Genomic DNA, 22085 nt, shown 5'->3' on the forward strand with positions numbered 1-22085 from the left:
AAGGACTGAAAATCTGCCTTTAAAATGTGGGAAAAGCTAAAAGAAATCTATGGATGAGATGATAATGTAAGAAGAGCCAAAGCAGAAAGTTTGAGAGGACAATTTGATTAGATGAGGATGAGAGAGGATGAAAACATCACAAAATATGTTGAAAGAGTCAAAGCATGTGTCAGTGCAATCAAAGCATCTGGAGGAGATATCAAGGAGGAGACAGTAATAAGTAAAGTTCTTAGAACTCTACTTCCCATTTATGCAATCAGAGTTTCTTCAATTCAAGAAAGAAGATGTGAAGCAAATCATAAGATAAATCTAGAGGCCATAGTTGGAAGATTAACTGCATTTGAACTAGACAACTTTGACAACTATGTTTCGGCTTCCAAGAACATTGAATCAGCATTTGAAGCCAAGCTTTCACTCAAGGAGAAAAGCAAAAAGAAAAAGGAATCTCAGTCAGGAAGTGAAGATGAATCAGACCAAAGTTCAAACAGTGATTTTGAGGTGATTGAAGCTCTACTAGCAAGAAAATATTCTAGAGGCAGAGGAAAATATAAAGGTAAAGTTCCTCTAATCTATTTTTCATGTGAAGAAATTGGTCATATTGCTGCTAGGCACCCAAACAATTAGAACAAAGATGAGAAGAAAGGTTACAAGTACAATGGCAAGAAAGACTTCAAATCATTCAAGGATAAAGGTAAGAAAACATGTTTTATGGCTAAAGATTCTAATGATTCTAATGATGAAGATGATGAAATTGTCTACATTACTGTGAAAGATGAATCTGATAATGATGAGAAAATGGCACTCATTTCTCATATGAGCAAAAATGATACATGGATCATAGATAGTGGTTGTTCTCATCACATGATTGGTGATAAAACTAAGTTTGAATACTTTGAAGACTATGATGGTGGTAGTGTAAGATTTGGTAACAATGAACCTTGTTGTATAAAAGGGAGAGGAAGAATCTCTCTAACCAAAAAACTTATATGTGATAATGCCTATTGGGTAGAAGGACTGAAGCATAATTTGTTGAGTGTGGCACAGCTACTCAATAATGGATTCAAAGTAGAATTCATGCATGGAAAAGCAAGACTGCTGGATGATAAAGGAAAGCTGATTGGATCAGGCACTCAAACTAAAGGTAACTTGTTCTATCTTGAACTAGGTGAATATTCATGTTTTATGGCTCAAATTGAAGAAAGTTGGTTATGGAATAAAAGGTTGTGTCATGTGAATTTTGATAATTTGGTAAAGATAAGAAAATTCAAGAAAGTAAGAGGCATTCCTAACATAAAGAAACCTGAGGTCGGTCTATGCAAGAATTGTCAGATTGGTAAAATGCGAAAGACCAGTTTTAAAAGTAAAAACTATGAGTCTGAAGATATATTAGAAATTGTGCATACTGATTTATGTGGACCCATTGGAATTGAAAGCTATACTGGAGAAAAGTTCTTCATTCTTTTTGTTGATGATTACTCAAGAATGATGACTATCATGTATCTAAGGAACAAATTAGAAGCATTTGAGAAATTCAAATGGTATTTGGCCAGAGTAGAAAAGGAAATAGGGAAAAGATTGAAATGCTTGAGGTCAGACAGAGGTGGAGAATTCATTTCACATGAGTTCAATAACTTTTTCATTGAAAGAGGAATCAAAAGATAGGTATCAGCCCCTGGAACTCCTAAGCAAAATGGAATAGCCGAAAGGAGGAACAGATCTATCATGGATTGTGCAAGAACCTTAATGATTGAAAAGAGCATTGCTATCAAATACTGGAAGGAAGCTATTAGCACTGCAATTCATACCTTAAACTGAGTACAGCTGAAAAAGGACTCATTCAAAACTCTCTATGAGCTATGGTATGGCTATAAACCTAATGTAAGTTATCTAAAAGTATTTGGAAGTAAATGTTACATTTTGAAAGAATCTAGAAAAGGCAAATTTGATATGAAAAGTGATGAAGGAATATTTTTGGGATACTCTTGCAAAAGTAAAGCATATAGATGTTTGAACTTGTCTACTTACAAAGTCATAGAAAGTGCACATGTGAAAGTTGATGAGTTTGCAGAAAGGACTGAAGAAGAAAGCAAAAGGGAATCAGAAGATTATAGAAGGTTTGTTTTCATTGAACCTGATATAGTACCAGTCCATTAGGAATCTTCTACTCCTAAGTCATTAGGAACCGAGTTACAGGAAGTTCAAACCTAGCTCCAGCAACACGAGTTACATTCAAATACTATTGAGCAAGTCTTTATCAAGTCTGAAGGACCCAAGCCAATATCTACCGAGCCAGAATAGCTAGAACCTGAAGTTGAAGTACAAGAGGATAACAATGAAATTCATTCAAAAGGCAAGGAACATATATTAGCAAAATATGTCGGGAGACATCATTTAGCAGATCAGATCATTGGAAACAAATCTGAAGGAACCATGACAAGAAGTAAGTTTAAAGGTACCCATTTACTTGCTGATTTTGAACTTAGAAATATCAAAGATGCATTGGGAAATGATAGTTGGATTGAGGCCATGAATGAAGAGATAGAGAAGATTGAGAAAAACAAGACATGGACTCTTGTACCCAGGCTTAAAGATAAAAATGTGATTGGAACTAAGTGGATATTTAGAAACAAGTTGACTGAAGATGGTAAGGTATCAAGAAACAAAGCTAGACTAGCATGCAAAGGATATGCTCAAGAAGAAGGAATAGACTATGGAGAAACTTTTGCTCCTGTTGCAAGATTGGAAGGAGTCAGAACCTTACTTGCATATGCTGCTCACAAAGGATTCAAAGTTTATCAGATGGATGTAAAGTCAACATTCCTCAATGGTATACTAGATGAAGAAGTTTACATTGAACAATCTGAAGGTTTTGTTGATCCAGATAAGAAGAACATGGTCTGCAAATTACACAAGGCATTATATGGTCTGAGACAAGCCCCTAGAGCATGGTATGAAAGATTGCATAACTATCTTATTTAGATTGGTTTTCAAAGAACTAATGATAATAGTAGCTTGTATATAAAGCAAGGATCAAATAATAAGATTGTCTTGGCAGAAATATTTGTAGATGATACTATTTTCACAGGGAATGATGATCTTTGCAAAGAATTTTGAGAGAAAATGAACAGGGAATTTGAAATGTCTATGTTTGGAGAGATCAAATTCTTTGTTGGTCTTCAAATTCAGCAGAATAAAAATGGTATCTACATCACTCAATCAAAATACATCAAAGAGATATTCAAAAAGTTAGGTATGGAAGATTGTAAACCAGTTGGGACTCCTATGTGTACTAGATTAAAACTTACCAAGGAAGATGAATCAAATGAAGTAGATCAAACATTGTATTGATCTATGATTGGAAAGTTGCAGTATGTAGTTCATACTAGGCCAGATATTGCCCTTTCAGTTGGTATTGTAACAAGATTTTTAGCAAAACCAAGAGAAAATCACATGATGGCAATCAAAAGAATAATGAGATATTTGAAAGGAACTGAAGATTATGATTTATGGTACAAATTTGGAGGTAATCTGGATTTGAAAGTATTTACTAATGCTGATTGGGCAGGAAACCTTGATGATAGAAAAAGTACAAGTGGAGGAGCATTCTTTCTTGGAAAGAGGTTGGTTTCTTGGACAAGCAAAAAGTAGAATTGTACATCCCAATGTACAGTAGAGGCAGAGTATGTTGCTGCAACAGTAAATTGTTCTAATATTGTTTGGTTTAAACAGTTGTTGGAAGGCATGAAGGTAGATATCAAAGAACTAGTTGTTATGTTCTATGATAATACAAGTGCAATCAACATATCTAAGAATCTAGTGATGCATTCCAAAACCAAGCACATTGCAATAAAATATCATTTTGTCAGAGAATTGGTGCAAGATAAGGAGATCAGATTGGAATATGTCCATACAAAGGAATAAATTTTTGACATATTCACAAAACCATTACCTAAGGATGCATTCTTGTATCTAAGAGGTAATTTAGGGGTCACTCCCCTATCTGAAGTTCACTAAAATTAAGTTTTAGTGATGCATCAATGCATATGAAGTTGAAGATCTATCAGTTGATGCAGTATAATTAGGAAATATTGCATATGAATCAGTACTAAGGTACATTAAAATTCATTTGAGTTGTGTTGTCTTTGGCATGTGTTGTCAAAGAGGGAGAGTTTTACTGTCATATCTTTTTGAAATTTTTTTGAGAGGAAGAAGTTTGCTATGTAATTCCTTCACAGAGGGAGATTACTAAAAGAGAGAGAGTTTGCTATCTAATAGAGAAAGTTGTTCTGACAGAAAAAGACTTGTTAGACTTGCTTTCAAATTTCATTCTGCTATGATATGTTGTGCTCCCATCAATGCCAAAGAGGGAGATTGTTGGATACAATTGTTAATTGTGTATTGTCTTTGATGTTACACAAATGTCATATCAGTCATCAGACAGAGTCTACCGAGCTCAGATGATCAGCAAAGCAATTTTCAGTGTCTACCGAACATTCCTGAACATTACACAGTAAAGTCAGTTCTTATCGAGCTCACTCGGGCATCAAAGGATTTTGTAACAGAAAGTTAGTGTTAACTGAGCTCCCAAGGTTAACGAAGAAAAGTCAATGTCTACCAAGCTCACTCGGTCATCAAAGATAATATGGCAGAAAGTTAGCTTTTACCGAGCTCACAAGGTCAACGAAGAAAAGTCAGTGTTAATTGAGTTCACTCGATCTCCAAAGGATTTTTGTAGGGTTTGCAGTGTTTACCAAGCTTCACTTGGTTAACACTAGAAAACCATTCTGAGTAGTGGTTACCGAGATGGGTCGGCCAGCGAAGGATTTTATTGTTATTATATTAAGTTCAATTGTTTTGTGCAATGAGTGTAGCCGACTAATGTAATGATTTTTTCAACTGTTGTAACTTATATTTGAGCTGACTTGATAATCTGAAAGGTATATATATAGATGTTCAAGTTGTGAATTGAAGTGTGTGGAGATATATGAATGAAAATGGAATAAGTGAATATTGAGCGAATTGTGATGAAGGATTGAATATCCTGGAGGAGCTGAAAAGTTGTATTCGATCAGTAAGGATCTAGTAAAGTAGAACAGAGATCTGTAATTAGCAAAAGATAAGTTGCATATCATTTAGGTCACTTCATTGTTGCTTTCTAATCATTGTAATAGTGAAGCCATAATCTCTTTATAGAGTTGGTTTAATAGCCATTTTATAAATCCTCTAACCAGGTGATAGTTCAGTTGAATTGTTCATAAGACCTCTAACTAGGCCACTCCTAACAGGGTGATTAAATCCTCTAACAAGGTCACACCTAACAGTGTGTATTGTAACCTTTAACAAGGTTGGCTCCTAACAGGGCTCACTTCAGAAGAGTGAAAATTGGTGACTAGTTACTTGGTGGTTTTTCTCATATTGGGTTTCCACGTTAAATTCGGTGTCTCTTGTGTTCATTTATTTAACCTTTGCATATTAAGTACAATGAATGCTAGATAATTAATAACTAGTTAACCTACCAAGTTACAGTATTCCTACACTATTTACCTAGTATCAACAGTAATTAAGCATTATAGACATCTAAGGGATTTTTGGAATTGTTTTTGTGGTAACTGATTCACCCCTCCCCTCTCAGTTACTTCATCTATATTTCGAACAAGGACCATCTTCATCACACTAGGATTCCAACTGGACTCGAGTTTGCACATCTCTCTATTCCTAGGATTCTTAAATTATATACATGGAGAATCTAGTTATGAATTCTATTAAGAATGAAACTATAGTATTTTTTAATAATATAGTACTCTATGGTGGAATGTATATTCTTGATGAAAGTGAGACTGCAATTACATCTATTCAATATACTAATGTGTGGTAAGGGGTCCCAAAGGGTCAAAATGAGTCCTAAGATGCCTTAGTGGGTCCTAAGGTGTTCCTCACTCACCCCCACCTTCTCACTCTTTCTCTCTCCCTCCATTTTAATTATTTTTGCAATCCATTATACATAGTGTATGAACTAAAGAACTTACAAGTTATGTAGTGCACTATATTTTTAGGGTGTATTGAATGCAACCTCAAAACAACATTTGTACTTAAATAGAAAACATGCACTATAGTAGATGCATCCTATTTTATGTGCGCACTTGTAAATGCATTGGAATCACCAATCCTAAGGATTGGAGTTTCCATGGAGATCCAACCCAAGGCTTGGATGATTCAAAAGGGTTTGAGATTTGTATTTTCTAGTAAGAATACAAAAAAATCACAACTCTTTTAGGTTTACTCATGGCTGAATATTGATAAAATTAGATGGCATGATATTGTAGATATCTCTATTCGTTATCTAGCCACATGTTTAATTTTTAATTCTAACTATATGTTAAGATTTTAATCTCTAATTTCTTTAGAATTTACAGCCAAATTTTGTCAAAAAACAACATATAGTATTTTGGGCTTGGATTTTTGCTCGTTCATCAAATTCTGCAACAAGATAGTTTTTAAGAAAGTAGACCCTGTTTTACACAGCTTAAAAAAATGAGGTTTTGATTTTTAATTAGTTTTCAATGATTTTTAGGAGGCACTCAATTATTTTTTCCTTTTTAAGGATGAGTCCACTTATAAAATTCATAAAAACCAAATAGACAATTAAAAAAAAGTAGAATCTTTTTAGATAAACTATGTGGTGTTAGATATCTTCTCACAAAAGTGACTAAAAATTTCAAAAAAAGGTTAAAATTTTAGGGGGAGCACCCTAGAAACTATGTAATATATTTTCACAAAAAATTTGATAACTTTTTGAAGTCCCCCTTTTTTAGGGCCTTAAACTCCACCAATTTCCACAAAAATAGTCGTTTAGAAACTAGATTCAGAGGACGGCAACTCTTATTCTGGTCGCATCTAGAAATGTTGACTCTAACTATCTTTGATTTTTTATTAAAGTTTAGAATTTACCGAGTTTAGGAAAAAAGTGGCATCTTATCTAAAATGGTAAACAATTAAAGAGAACTTTGAAAACCCAATCTTTCCAAAGTATTGAAGTTCAAAATATTAGGGATCAAATATCAAACACATATACCGTGATCACTTTCAAACTAACCGTGATCACTTTCAAGACACCAACACATATACCACCATTAAAGTAGAGCTTAAGAAATCTAAACATAATTGATTGTCTCATTATTGTCATGTGTTCAATTAAAGGAAAGTTAACTATGGTCAAAATATCAAGTATTAGCACGGATTCCAACTCCTTGTTTATATTACTATTAGATGCTTCTTACAAGAATAGAAGATAGTCCCATCTTCATCTTACTATCTTCAAAATAATATTTCTTTCTTTTACTCATTTGTGTTCAATTTTAACTTGAGTTCCAATTAATTAATATATTATAGAACAAGACTAGTCCCATCTTCATCTTACTATCTATAAAATAATCTTTCTTTCTTTTACTCATTTGTATTCAATTTTAACACGAGTTCCAATTTAATATATCATATAACAAGATTAAAATATGACTAATATTCTCAAACACGGGTCTGGATGTTTTGGATTCCATAATAACTGTTGGGTGCCCACATGCCTCTGTACCCGGTTGTAAATCATATTTAACATTTCTATATAAATTGGGCGTAGTCTTGAAGAAAAACAACAATAACTAAAGACCAAAATAATATTGATGTGGTCCACCTGAAGTCATTTATTGCATAAATTATCACCGAGCGTAGAAATAGCCAACTAACGTCTACGTCGATCAACGTCTCCTGAGTTAAGGCCTGTACTCTATTTCCAAATGGTCCAGAAGACTCTGCGTTGTATTATCAGGAGAGACGGTGGGTCTTTAATATCACACTAAGGTTTCATTTTGTTTTGACTGAATTCTATAGTTGGGGACCCGCTCTACTTTTATAAAAACACAATATTCAATTTTACACATCATTTCAATAAATCTCCACCGCATTAGACCAAGTATTATGAGTCTCCACCAATACTAAAAGTAGCTATCCAGTTGCTATCCATCTCTCCTGGTTTTGAGGATCCAATATATTCAAGACTATCGTTTTACATCATTTTCTCCATGAATGAGAATCACCGATTGTCTCTGTAACATTGATAGTCCCATTTTCGGTCGGGATCATTGTTTACTTCAAACCACAAACGTACACTTCAAATTTCACTGACAAACTTAACAATTCATAAGATATGAACAAACAAAGTTCAAGCTTTCCATTTTTAAGGATAGTTGCAGATTTTAGAGAATCCAAACACTCAAGTCCAGCAAAACCATTAAAACAAGACATGACTATAAGAAAAACAGCGCAAAACAAATCCTTTAAGAGCAAATTCTTAGACATTCACTATTTCTAAATAGCAGCAAGGACATTACACTACACGTAAGGGATTGGTGGGACAGTTGTAATTGTGTATACAAGGGAGAACAACAATCGCACACTATCTAGACAATTATAATAGCAATTGTGTCTCCTCTGTGGCTCCATCTACACTAGATTTTTCTGGCCCCTAAACGCTGTCGTAATTTTATGGCATGTTCAAAGCATGAGATAATAATTTCTATAGAAAGTGAGTCACTCTTCCTTACAAAAGCATTGTTAGAATGCTCTGAAACAAGGATCAAACAAGTTAGTGGGATAAGTAATTAGGTTTCTAGCTAGACGTTTTATATTCTCGTAATAAAGTTCTGGCGTAGAATGGGGCCGAGATGCTCTTATAGTCAAAGCCTGTGAGGCGGCCAGCCAATGGGCCTCCATCACCCAAATATTCAACTTTACTTTCGACCCACATTAGTTGTCATGTTGTTGATTTGAAGTGCACTATTAAATAGTTTTGACTTTTATACAACTTATTAATACATTAAGTTATTTTCTGGATAAAATAGATGAAAAGACCCCATTAAAGATGAGGTCCGAAATAGTTTTTGCAATAGACACTTTTCAATCACAATTCAAATGATAAAAACATCTGTTTTAATAGCTGATCATATATGTACTCGTAGTGGATCATTTTAAACTTTTTTGGTTACTAATTGGTCTATTTGTGCACCACTAATGCAACATTTCTCAAAGACTACTGGGACAATTAGCCACAAGAACTAACATCTTTGATGAGTGACTATTAGTGCATAAACATAGTAGGTATCGAGTGAGTGTTTTGAAATGATATTTTTGGACGACCTTGTGCTCTCGATTCCTTACGGAGAGATATGTGAATACTCAAAGGTTGAAACTTTAGCTTTAAACACTTCACTCACCTACAGAGGGACACCAAAAGATTCAACAAATTCCAATTTACATTTTATAAGTTCTTGGTGCATGAAGTTAGCTTGTGTGGCTAATCGTTGTTTTCCCTAGCACTATCTCTATATGTCTTATGAAAAATCAATTTTGTAGAGTATAGTAAAATTTCACTAGTTGGATTTGTCTCCACAATAATGCAAAAATGGAAATAAAAGTTAATAAAAAAATATGTTGAATTATGCTGAATTATATTTTTGTAGTCATGTCATTTTGTATGGAGAATAGAAAAACTTTCATCAAGAACACACACACACACACATTATTGAATTTTTTGATCATTGAAAATGTTAATTATCACAATTTATTAGTATAAAGGTTTATCTTGTTATTAGTGAATGTTTTTCTTTTCATTCTTATTAGAATAATCTCTCAGACAAGGTTGGTTTTTGCCTATTTTTCTCTATTGTCGATAATTATTTTTAGGTATTTTATAAAAGTTCACTCTCTTGAAAATTATCAAAGAAATTCCAATTGATTAGAGCTTTTGCATGCTCAACTCTCATTTTACAAATGATATTATGTTTTATATATAAAGGTTGTTAAGAGAATAGCCAATATCGTTGAATTTATTTTGTGTCAACCTCAAGTCTCAATCGTTTATGAATAAGACCAAACACCTCATGATTTAGTGACCTCACAATAAAGGTAGTTGGTGTAGGAGCACCCATATAAAGTATTTTGGACTTGATTTTTGCACGAGCCGACTTGAGGAATTTATCCCGATTTCATCATTAGGATAAGATCTTTTCTTGGGATTTTTTCAGACCATTGTGGGGTCATTCTTCCCTATTATATATTGATCTAGAGTAATCTGTAAGCCATTTTGGCAGGAAGTCTCTTTTGGTTGGTTTTCCTATTTTGTAATAATCTAGAATGTTCCATAGACCATCCTAGCAAGTATAAATAGAGTTTTTAGGTTTAGTTTTAGGTCAAATTTTTGGATACAAAGTGATGGGGAGAATAAATCTTTAGAAAGCAAGTGTATATACTATTCATTTGATGAATCAATTAGAAGAATACTTTTATTTATCTTTTTCTGATACCGGTTCCTTTTGCTTTTTCTTTTTCTGACTTTATCTTTGCATCATTTTTGGTATTAGAGCTTGGGGAAAGCTCCTGAAGCAATTGGGTTAAATTATGTCTGGATCAGAATCAGAAGTTGAAACATCAAACATGGTCACCAATTTGAACTAGCAAAGAAGCTGCAAGAACATGAGAAAACCAATAAGTGGTTATTGGATGAATTTGAGAAGCTGAAGGACTGAATGGAAAAGAGAGAAAAGGTTTCCTTAAAGCAAGAGGAAGAAGGGGAAGAAGAGGATACCCCTAAGAAGGAGGTGGTTAACTTACCTGCAGACCAGAGATACTTCATCGGAGCCCTTGAAAGAGTTGGCAAGAAAGATGCCAAAGGTGACCTACCCATCTTCTCGGGAAAGATGGATGCGTATGCTATTGTGGATTGGATAGAAGCCTTGAACAACCATTTTGAATGTGAAAATATAGCAGAAAGGACAAGGTAAAAATTGCCAAGTCAAAGTTGAAGGGACCAGCCCTCACTTGGTGGAATTTCACCCAAGGAGAAAGGGTCAAAGAAGGTAAGAACATGATAACTTCACAAGAAGGATGTGTGCCAAGATGAGAGAAACATACTTACCTGAGGATTATGAAATCCAACTTCATCGAAGGAGACAAAGTTTAAGACAAAAGGAGCTAGATGTCACAACCTATACTGAAGAATTCCAAAAATTAAGCCTAAGGGCAAAGCAAAGTGAATGTGAAAGTGTAGAAGTTGCTAGATATCTCAATGGATTAAGGTTGAACATTCAAGAAGAACTTGATTTATTATGTCCTGATACAATACAAAATTTTATCAACTAGCATTGAAGGTGGAAGCCAAATTAAAAATAAGGCAAGAACAAAATAGAAGAGTAAGAGGAAGAAATCAAAGGGGAAGAGGAAATTTCCAAGGAAGAGGACAAAACCATGAAAATCATAAGGAGATAAAGCAAGAAGCCAATTAAAGTGAAGGAAATTTCATAGGTAATTTTAGAGGTAGAAGAGGCAATTCAAGAGGTGGATTTGGTAGTAGAAGGTCAAGTCTAATCATTTGTTTCAATTGCAATAAGGAGGGAGATTATGCATCTAGGTGTTCAGATAGAGCTAGTTCAAGTTCACAAGGTGAAAGAAGAACACACTTGGTACAAGATGATAAATATCAAGAGAAGGAGATGGCTAACTCAGATAGTGTACCTAAAAGAGGAGAAAGTTTAATGATGAAAATAACACTTTTGAAAGTGCCTACTACAATGGAATCACCATAAAGGAAAACTATCTTTAGGATTGCTTGCAAATCTAGAGGTAAGGTATGTAAAGTCATTATTAACTCAGGGTCTATTGAGAATTTAGTTTCTCTTGAGATGGTTCAGAAGTTAAAACTTAGGAGAATACCTCATCATTTTCCTTATAAGGTTTCATGGCTAACAAAGGGTCAAAAAACTCTTGTAAATGAGCAAGCATGGGTTGATTTTCAGATTTGAAAGTATAAGGATAGAATTTTGTGTGATATAGTTGACATGGATGCATGCCACTTATTATCTAGTAGGCCCTGGCAGTATGATTTGCAGGCACAACATGATGTAAAACTCAATATATACACCATCAAGAAGTATGGAAAGGTGATTAGATTGATTCCATTTGCTAATCATGAAGAAGTGGAAGAAAATAAAGAGAGAGAAGCCAAAATTATGATGGTTGATAAAAAAGAATTCTTACGGGACATGAAGGATGAACCTAAGCCTTGTTTTCTTTTGATTCCTAACTCACAACCATAAGAACCCGTTGGAAATGATAGAAAGGAGGCTAAAACAAAGAAGGCAATTCCTAACAAAGTGAAAGAAGTTTTGGATAAGTATGAAGGTTTGATTTCAGAAGGTATGCCAAAGTCTTTACCACCTATATGAGACATTAGTCATTGTAGTGATTTCATTCCTGGAGCTACTTTACCCAATAAGGTTGCATACAAGATGACACCTCAACAAAATGAAGAGATCACTAGACAAGTAAAGGAGTTACTCGATTTTGGCTTGATTGCAAAAAGCTTAAGCCCATGTGTTGTACCTCCTATTTTGGAACCTAAGAAGGAAGGAACTTAGAGGTTGTGTGTTGATTCTAGATCCATTAATAATATTACAATTAGATATAGGTTTCCAATGCCAAGAATTGAAGATTTTCTTGATTGTTGGGTGATATCAAATAAGGATAAGAGCTAGAGATGAGTGGAAGATAGCATTCAAAACCAATGATATGAATGGAAGATAATGCCATTTGGACTCTCTAATGCTCCTAGTACCTTCATGAGACTTATGAATGAAATACTCAAAGACTTCAATGGAAAATTCATCATAGTATATTTAGATGACATACTAATTTTCAGTAAGACAAAGGAAGAACACCTAGAGAACATTGACATGGTTTTGAGGAGAAAATTGGTAATAAACTTGGAAAAATGGCTTTTCATGCAAGAGGAGTTGACATATCTTGGTTTTGTGATCTCACAAGGTAGTTTGAAGATGGATAAAGATGAGATAAGTGCTATACTATCCTAGACACCCCCCAAAATAGGTGGAGATGTTAAGAGCTTTCATGGTCTTGCTACATTTTATAGGAAATTCATAAGAAATTTCAGTCATATATGTGCTTCTATGATAGAAACTATTAAAGGAGGAAGGAAGTGTAAGTTTGAATGGAGTCAATCAGCAAATGAAGCTTTTGAATTGCTTAAGAAAAAGGTTAGTGAGTAGCCAATTCTTTCTCTACCTACTTTTAACAAAATTTTCCAAGTAGAATGTGATGCTAGAAAGTTTGCTATAGGGGCAGTTCTTATCAAGAAGGAAAACCAGTGGCTTTCTCAAGTGAAAAGCTCAATGAAGCCAAGCAGAAATACTCTTCATATGACCTAGAAATTTATGCATTGGTTCAAGCTCTCAAAAGGTGGAGACATTACTTGTTGCCAAAGGAGTTTTTTGTGTATATTGATAACCAAGCATTTAGTTTTCTAAATAGCCAAGATAAATTAAGTCATAGGCACATTAAATGGGTGGAGCATTTATAGGCATATACCCTCACCATCAAGCATAAGAAGGGCATATCAAAAAGGTGTTGATGCTCTTAGTAGAAGGAATCTGACTGTCTCCAAGATACAGCTAGAAAGTGTGGGAATTGAAGCACTCAAGGACATGTATGTAGTAGATCCAAATTTTGGCAAAATCTACAAGGTATGTATGGAGTTTGGTGAAAGATACCATGCTAATTTTCCTAATTTTTTGATCTAAGATAGACTTCTTTTCAAAGAAGGACAACTATGTGTACCCAGGTGCTCTATGAGGAAAAAGATTATCAAAGAGAAGCATAGTGGAATATTGGGTGGACATTTTGGTTTGGATAAAACCTTAGAATTGGTTAGGAGATACTACTATTGGCCTAAACTTCAGACCGATGTTAAAAACTTTGTGGAAACATGTATGATTTGTCAAAGGACCAAAGGAAGGACTACAAATGTAGGGCTTTATCAACCTTTTCCAATACGATCTAGACCTTGGGAAAGCATAATGATGGATTTTGTAATGGGGCTTCCATGAACAAAAAAGGGGCATGATAGTGTATTTGTTGTAGTAGATAGGTTTAGCAAAATGGCTCACTTCTTACCATGTTAGTTGACCTATGATGCTTCTCATATAGAAAATCTCTTTTTCAAGGAAGTCATAAGGATTCACAGGGTACCTCTCAACATAGTTTTAGACAATAATGTGAAGTTTGTAGGACACTTTTGGAGAACTTTATGGAGAAAACTTGGAACCAATTTATCATTCTCATCAGCCTACCACCCTCAAAGTGATGGCCAAAAAAAGGTAGTTAATAGAACATTGGGAAATTTGTTAAGAACACTCACAAGACAACATGCAACAAAATGGGATATAATCCTACCCCAAGATAAATTTACATATAATGACTCCATCAATAGAAGTATAGGAAAGTCACCATTTCAAGTGGTCTATGGAATTCATCCTAGAGGGATCTTCGAGTTAAGAGATATGAGTTCATGCAAAAAGTTAGTGCCCAAGGAGAAGAATTTGCTATAGCCATAAAAGAATTCCATGAAGAAGTCAAACCACAACTCCAACAAACCTCTGACAAGTATAAAAAGCATGCAGATCAAAAATGGAGACACTTAGAATTTGAATTGGGAGATTTAGTATGGGAAAATATCAATAAAGAGAGGCTACCAAAAGGTAAATCTACCAAGCTTATGTTGAGAAAACTAGGTCCTTGTTAAATATTGAAGAATTTTGGACCCAATTCTTATGAGATTTGATTGCCACCTAAGATTGGAATCTCTCCCATCTTCAACATATAAAACCTCACACCATTCAAAGCACCCAATGAAGAAATTGATATAGGACATATTTTTGATACAAAAGACATTAAACATCTACCATTTAAGAAGACACCATAGCTAGAAAGGATACTTGAGACCAAATTTATCAAGCAAACAAGAGGAAAGGAGACCAAGCAGTATTTGGTAAAACTTAGCGATTATTTAGATGTCAATGTTGTGTGGATGACTAAACAAGATATCAAGAAGTAGGGTATCACTCTACAAAAGCTCATCTCAAGTGGGCTTTAGATAAAATTTCATGGGGAGTAGGGTGCAGGAGCACACACATAAAGTATTTTGGACATGATTTCTACACAAGCCGACTTGAGGAATTTATCCCAATTTCATGATTAGGATAAGATCTTTTCTTGGGATTTTTTTAGACCATTGTGGGGTCATCCTTCCCTATTTTATATTGATCTAGAGTATTCTATAAGTTTTTTTGGCGGGAAGTCTCTTTGGGTTGATTTTCCTATTTTGTAGTAATCAGAAATGTTCCATAGACCATCCTAGCAAGTATAAATAGAGTTTTTAGGTTGAGGTTTAGGTCAAGTTTTTGGATATGAACTAACAGGGAGAAGAAATCTTTAGAGAGTAAGTGTATATACTATTCATTTGATGAATCAATTAGAAGAATATTGTTATCTATCTTTTTCTAGTCCTAGTTCCTTTTGTTTTTGCTTCCATTGAGTTTATCTCTACATTAGTAGTTTGGCAAGAATATTATGTTATTTGTAAGTGGTGATCCTCTCACCATATAAATACTACTAACCTCACCTTCTTAGATACCTTATTGAATGACATATGATTAATGATAATGAAATCATAAACCTTCTTAGGAATTCCTTTTGGCTTAGTTATCTCTTCTTAAAATTTTGGGATGGGTTTTCTATTAAATGTAAATAAAAAAGCTCCACCTCAAGGGAAAAAGAAATCCTCTTTATGGTTGGAAAGATACAATTAATTAATAGTGTTCATCTAACTAGTCATGCATGTAATTAGCACTTCCTTTAAATATTATTACATGATCAACTTGATAAAATTTTCAAAGAATTTCTCTAGATCAAATAGAGCTAAAGTCTAAGCTCTCTACATAAAATACATGAAGGTTGGCCAAGTTTCCCTCTCTCGATCTAGTTGTGACAACTCTTTGTCAAGATTACAATGAGCTTCCAAACATCTATATTTAGCATATCTGTCTTATTAATTGAAAGACTCTTTAATTATTGAAACATAATAAACATTAAGAATTATTTAGACATTTGTTAGCTTGCTTAAGTACTAGACTTGTTTTGGCTCACTTGTTTGTTCCCAACTAGGCTTTGATTTGACCTTGAGGGTCATAATTACATGATGGATTTAGCTTCATGGAAGTTATGTGCATCCCCAAGGGATTAGTCTCACTAGATTTCTCCTTTTGAATCCCCAACATGGTAATAAGTATGATCAAAGTAGGATAATTTGGGTGATAGGATGGGTCACAGAGTATCCTTGGCATGATAAAAAAACAATGTTTATTGTCACATTACTTAAACTATATCTCTAAGAATTTAGAATAATCCTCAGAAGAAAAGAAAACTACTTTTAGATAGATAATTTAAAAACTTGTGATTCTTCTTCATTTAGAATGCTTAGTAAGTGGTTTCCTAATATAGGTAAGATTTGACCAATCCCTCAAATGTAGCAAAAAAATCCTTACTTCCTTTATTTTATGGATTGGACTTGTCCAAAAATAATGATAATTTTCTTCTTCTTTATAATCTTGCTAAGGGTAGTGGATTGTCTTATCAATCTTTTCATAGCTCAACTTATTTCTAGAATTTAGCCAACCTTTAGCATGAAAGAGCTAAATAGATCAAATATTCACTAAACCCATCTACTTGTGCTCTAGTAAATAATTTATGACTCTATTTGTGCCCCTACTTTAGCATAATTTATCATTTATCATTTTAAGCCTGTTTGGGCCCTTTAATACTATATATTCTAATTCTTAAATCTACAAATTAATTGTCATCGTATGTTAATTTCAAGAGTATGTCCCCATTTCTTGTATCTCAATACTTTGGCATCTCTTAAATTATTAATCCATTTTTTGTAGGACCAGGGAACCTAGGATCCTTATCCCTCTAAGAGGGATCCAAGTTGAAATGTTTACAAGTGTTAGCCTTTGTCATTTCTTGATTTGGTTCATGATCTTTTTAATTGACCATTGCATATCAAATTGAACTTTGAAATACCTTGTAACCCTTATGTAAATAACATCTTATATCATCTATAATAACTCATGTCTTAGGAGTTTCTAGTTATGGTCAATCAAATGCTTCAAACATTTAAGTATTTAACATATAGAGAATGAAGCTACAGTAACCTACATTTAAGTATAATATCATTATTATGATTTTTTTTTGTTACCATGATATTAAATCAACATTTGAGTGACTTATCTAAAGTGCATTATGTCACCACCATTCTATTCGTAAGATATAAACAATCTAATTTAAGCATTCCTTTTTCATTTAGATTTATTTTCCTAAATCATAATTGTCATGGAAGCGGAATCACCAGCATGAGATTGACTTAAGTAAGCCCTTACACAAAATAACATTCTTCCCCTTGTTCCATTTGTGTACGAATATCCAAAATTGAGTGTTTTACAAGAGTGTACAGTTATATCTAGTGGTAGATATTCCTTGATTTTGAATAGGTAGAAACCCAAGAAGTAGGGAAAATAGCACTCATACTTGAAATGTTTTGGCTAAATTTTTAGAGAGATTAACCTACAAGATCTTCTGACTATATTAATTCTTCATTATGCTAGTTTGGACACCCCCATGACTAAGATGCCCAACATGCTAGTCTTGCACTTTCAACTCTAAGTTGAAGCTTTAAATTACTCTTTGTTAGTTATTCCATCTGTAGCATACTATGTTACATTTGTGTTTTTTAGTTCATAGTGAATATTGAAAGCCATCATTTTCCTATTATTTAACCTAATTCATTCACATGCATCTCAAAATATCAAATCTATTACAAGAAAAGAACATCAATTGAAGTGTTGATTTCTCTTATTAGGACTATAGGTAAAGCTCGTTGATTTCCCAATGATATGCCATGGAGATTTGAGATATTATTTTGCATTCAAAGGTTTAGGATCTCATTTTCACAATTTCATTATGTTTGGGAAATTTGAGTTATGTTGTTCTATTATTCAACATTAGGTTGAAATATCACCCTTTGGTTGTATTCTTCTATATTGAAGTTCTTGGTTAAGATATAGAACTAATTAAATATTCACATGTGATTAATGATCTAGCTAATTATTTTGGTGTCCATGGTATTTTTCAATTTCAAAAAATGAAATTCCAAGATTGTATTCTGCTTGGTAATGCTCTTCCTATCAAATGCACAAGTCTATATACAAAGAATGTAGAGTTTGAGATATTTGATCAACCCCATAAGCCCATGAATCAAATGCAAGCAAAATGGGCCTAACTTTAGCTTAATCGAATAAAATAGTTAAAGGATCTAATTGTATAATTAATTAAATAATGTCCTAATTGCTCTAGAAAATTTACATCTTTTTATTTAATGTAGTATTCAAGGTCTTGTAACAAACCCCTAATCATGCTTGACTTATAAAATACTTTTTCTCGTCATGATTCATCCAAATGATTATCAAATTACTTATGTATCAATCATCTTTTGGGTTACCTATAAATAGGAGTTGGGTCAATATCCTAAATATAATGCCCTTTGGACCCCTTCAATTTTAAACATTGGTATAAATTTTACATTATGTATTTAATTTATTATATTCCACTTATGACTTGTTTTTTGATAATTTACTGTAGTTGATAAGTTTTTTGGTTTCACAATGCATGCCCCATTTCTCCTAAGAAATAGGGAAACCTTAGAAAAAAATTTCCTTTCCAAAACCCTAGGGCTCTATTTGGCATCTAAGTCAACCCTAGCCCTTTGCCTGAGAAACCCAAATGTTAGAAACTGCATATTTTGAGTAAAACTATGATTTTATGAAGTAAAGGTGTGCACTCTAGTACTACACCTAGCGCACATGTGCACCTTCTAGGGTGTACTAGTGCACTTGATGGCTAAGTGCGAGAGCACTTCCCTTTGGAAGTGCATACTTGTGCACATGTGTAGGTGTGAACCCCCAAAGGGTGCACTCCTCTCTAGGCCTATAAAAGCATGGGGCCTCACCCCTTTTCCTCATTCTTCACACTCTCAAGACTCTAGCAGCTCACCTCCACACCCACAAAGGTGCGATATAACTATCAACCCACATACACACACACATAGAGAAATACTAACTTAAGCACAAAGGTGTGCAAGGTGTGCACCTTTAAACCACAAAAATGAAACTTTAAAAAATAATCACCTAATTGTAAGGTACGCATATGCTTGCGCTAACGAATAACTTAACAAAGATGGTGCACAAGTGTGCACCTTCCAAGGGGTGCAACTATGCACCATCCTCACCTTTTGGTTTGCACAAAATAGGGTGCACATAAGGTGCACCTATGCACACCATATTTTGGTAAGGTGCACAAAAGGTTAAAGGGTGCACAATTTATGCACCTTGCAAAGTGTGCAATGTGTGTACCCTTTTTTTAAGAAGTTTGTTAAGTATGAAGGCACACCTAGCACACCTTCAAGGTGTGTGCAAGGTGTACTAGAATTTGTGCAACTAAGCTAGAAATAAGGTTTCAGGGTGTTTTCAAAGATTTAGGGTTTTTGGGTTTGATTTTTCACCAATTACATTTTGTTTAAATTTTTTTCCACCTTTCAGACTAATAAGCTTTTGTTTTTGCATAGATATCATGGCTTCTTCTTCATCCTCCCTCGTAGCAAAGATTGCTCCTAAATCAATGGTATTTAAGTTTCAAGGTGTCTAATCCAAGTCCCATTTCCAAGATGCGCATTCCACGATCTGAGATATAGAAATGGGTCATATTGACTGGAATGCATTCTTGGTTCTATGCAACAAACCAAATGAGAGGGCCCTAATGGTGTCTGCACTTATAAGATCAAGATTAGTAAACCTAGCTTCATACCCAATTTTAGTACAATCTTTTGAGTTGATCATGGATTTGGCCAAGAATTATGTTTCAAAAGAGAGAGTGGTCAAAAGCATGATTGGAGAGATCATTCTTGATTTTTAAGGTCCAAGATTATAGAGAAAGTATTCCATCTCCCTAAGGTAGATTAGTATATAAGACTAACATATCATCAAGTAGAAAGGTGGTACAGGGATCATCAACAAGAAGCTATAGAAATTATTCAATCATCATATTTGATTGAAAGGACTCTTATAGCAAGACACTTAAACATTCTATAGTGCTCTCGAGCAAGATCATGGGATTACTAGTAGCAAGACACTTAAACATATGGATGGTACACTTAATCAAAACCATTAGAATGAAAAATATGCCAATTGACTAGGCTAAAATGCTTAGTGATAATTTAGATGAATAGGTGGTGACTATCAAATTGATCCAAGATTTTATAGGACCTCATACTTGGTATATCTATTAGCAACAAGAACTATTGATTACCCAGGGTTGTTTAAGCGGGGAAGCATGCAAGATGCTAATGCTTGGTCATATGTGGTATATGTTGAAGTTGATGAATGATCAACCCCATAGCTCCCAAGAATCACCTCCATGAAAACACTTGTTATAGAAGAGAAAGGCAAAAAGATATGGAAGTAGGTATTGCCAGATCCATAGATGAGACATTCTTGATGAACAAAAAAGAGTTTACTATAATCAAAACTAAATTTGATTAAATGAATGTTTACAATGAGAGATCATCCTTATAAAGGAAATCAAAACCCTAAAAAGGTCTAACCTAGGTTGCATCAAAAAAATTAGTAAAAGAAATTTATTATTAGATGCCGAAAGTTTAACTTAAGCAACTAGAGTTAATGAGGAAATATCTAATAACTCTAACACCCCCCCTTAAGATACACTTTGTGTTGGTCTTAGATTGGTTTTGATAAGTTAGTGTCCAAACACTTTAGAAATTTACTTAGTTCATGTCAAATAAGTAAGTACATGTCAAGCACAATATGTATATAATGGAGCATGTCAAGTCCACAGTGACTATTGAGCCACTCATGTGTTGAGTCACTTAAACGATGAACAAATAGTGTATGTCGAGTGATTCAAGTGTCAAGTAGATAGTGTAGTGGATGTCAAGTGATATAGATGTCAAGCCAGAGTATAAAGAACAATATATGTCGAGCATCAGATGTTGAGTAAGACAATTTTGTCATAGTTGTTTGTAATGGCACAAACAACTATGTAAACCATTTTTGAGCTGACTTAAGGATTGAATTATGATATTTGGAGATAAGGACAAATCTTAATTTGAATTCCCAATGTATTGTATGCAACCAATTAGAAAAATGGAAGGTTTAAGCAGAAAAATGGATGAATCATAGTCATTGATTCATACATAACCCTACATGACCAAAGTCTTCTTAAGGAGGACAAGCCCTAAACTATCTATGTTGTGAAGAAAGAAGTTTGCATGCACAAATAGAGCATTCATGGTGGCTAAGGAGTTATGAACAAAGACTAAATTATAGAGTTAGTTAGAGGAGAACAAAGGAAATGAAAAGGATATAGTAGTGAGAGATCTGATTAGAGGGATCAAGAATACATCTGTATAGAGGTGATCTATCATCAAGAAATCAAGTACTAACCACATGATCATTTTTCAATCATTCTAGCATGTGAATTAGTTAAATCTCTTAACAGAGTAGTCCTAGCAGGTTGTACTAAAATCCTTCAATAGGGTACTTGCTCAATTGTGAGTTGAAGTCCTTTAACTAGGCACACTTCTAATAGGGTGTTGAAACCCTTTAATAGGGTAAGACCTAATGGTCTTTGTAAGACTTTAATAGGGATGACCTTTCATAGGGTAGATCATGTCTTATGATCAAACATTGTAACCTTCATTAGATACACTTTATTATTGTAGTAGTGAAGATTTGTGGGTGTCATCCACACCCCAGTTTTACCTTCTCATAGGAGGGTTTTTGGGTAGTCATATCTAGTGTCATATGTGTTTACTTATTTACATGTTTTAGATGTACATGCTTTGCATGGTATTTCAATTTACTTAGTGTATGTATGAGATGGATGTGTGGTGAAAGTTTTTGTGGGTAGAAGTTTAAACTATTAATTCACAACCCCCCCCCCCCCCCCCCCCCCCCCCCGAAAGCTTATATTTCCTATTGTAATTCCAATAATTGGTAGCAGAGCCTAGTCCTCAAAAAGGAGAAGCTTTGCAGATTTGAGGAAAGATTTTGAAAATG

Source organism: Cupressus sempervirens, chromosome 4 (genome assembly GCF_028749045.1).
Source record: "Cupressus sempervirens isolate cs-2001-9-10 chromosome 4, ASM2874904v1, whole genome shotgun sequence".
Lineage (NCBI taxonomy): Eukaryota > Viridiplantae > Streptophyta > Pinopsida > Cupressales > Cupressaceae > Cupressus > Cupressus sempervirens.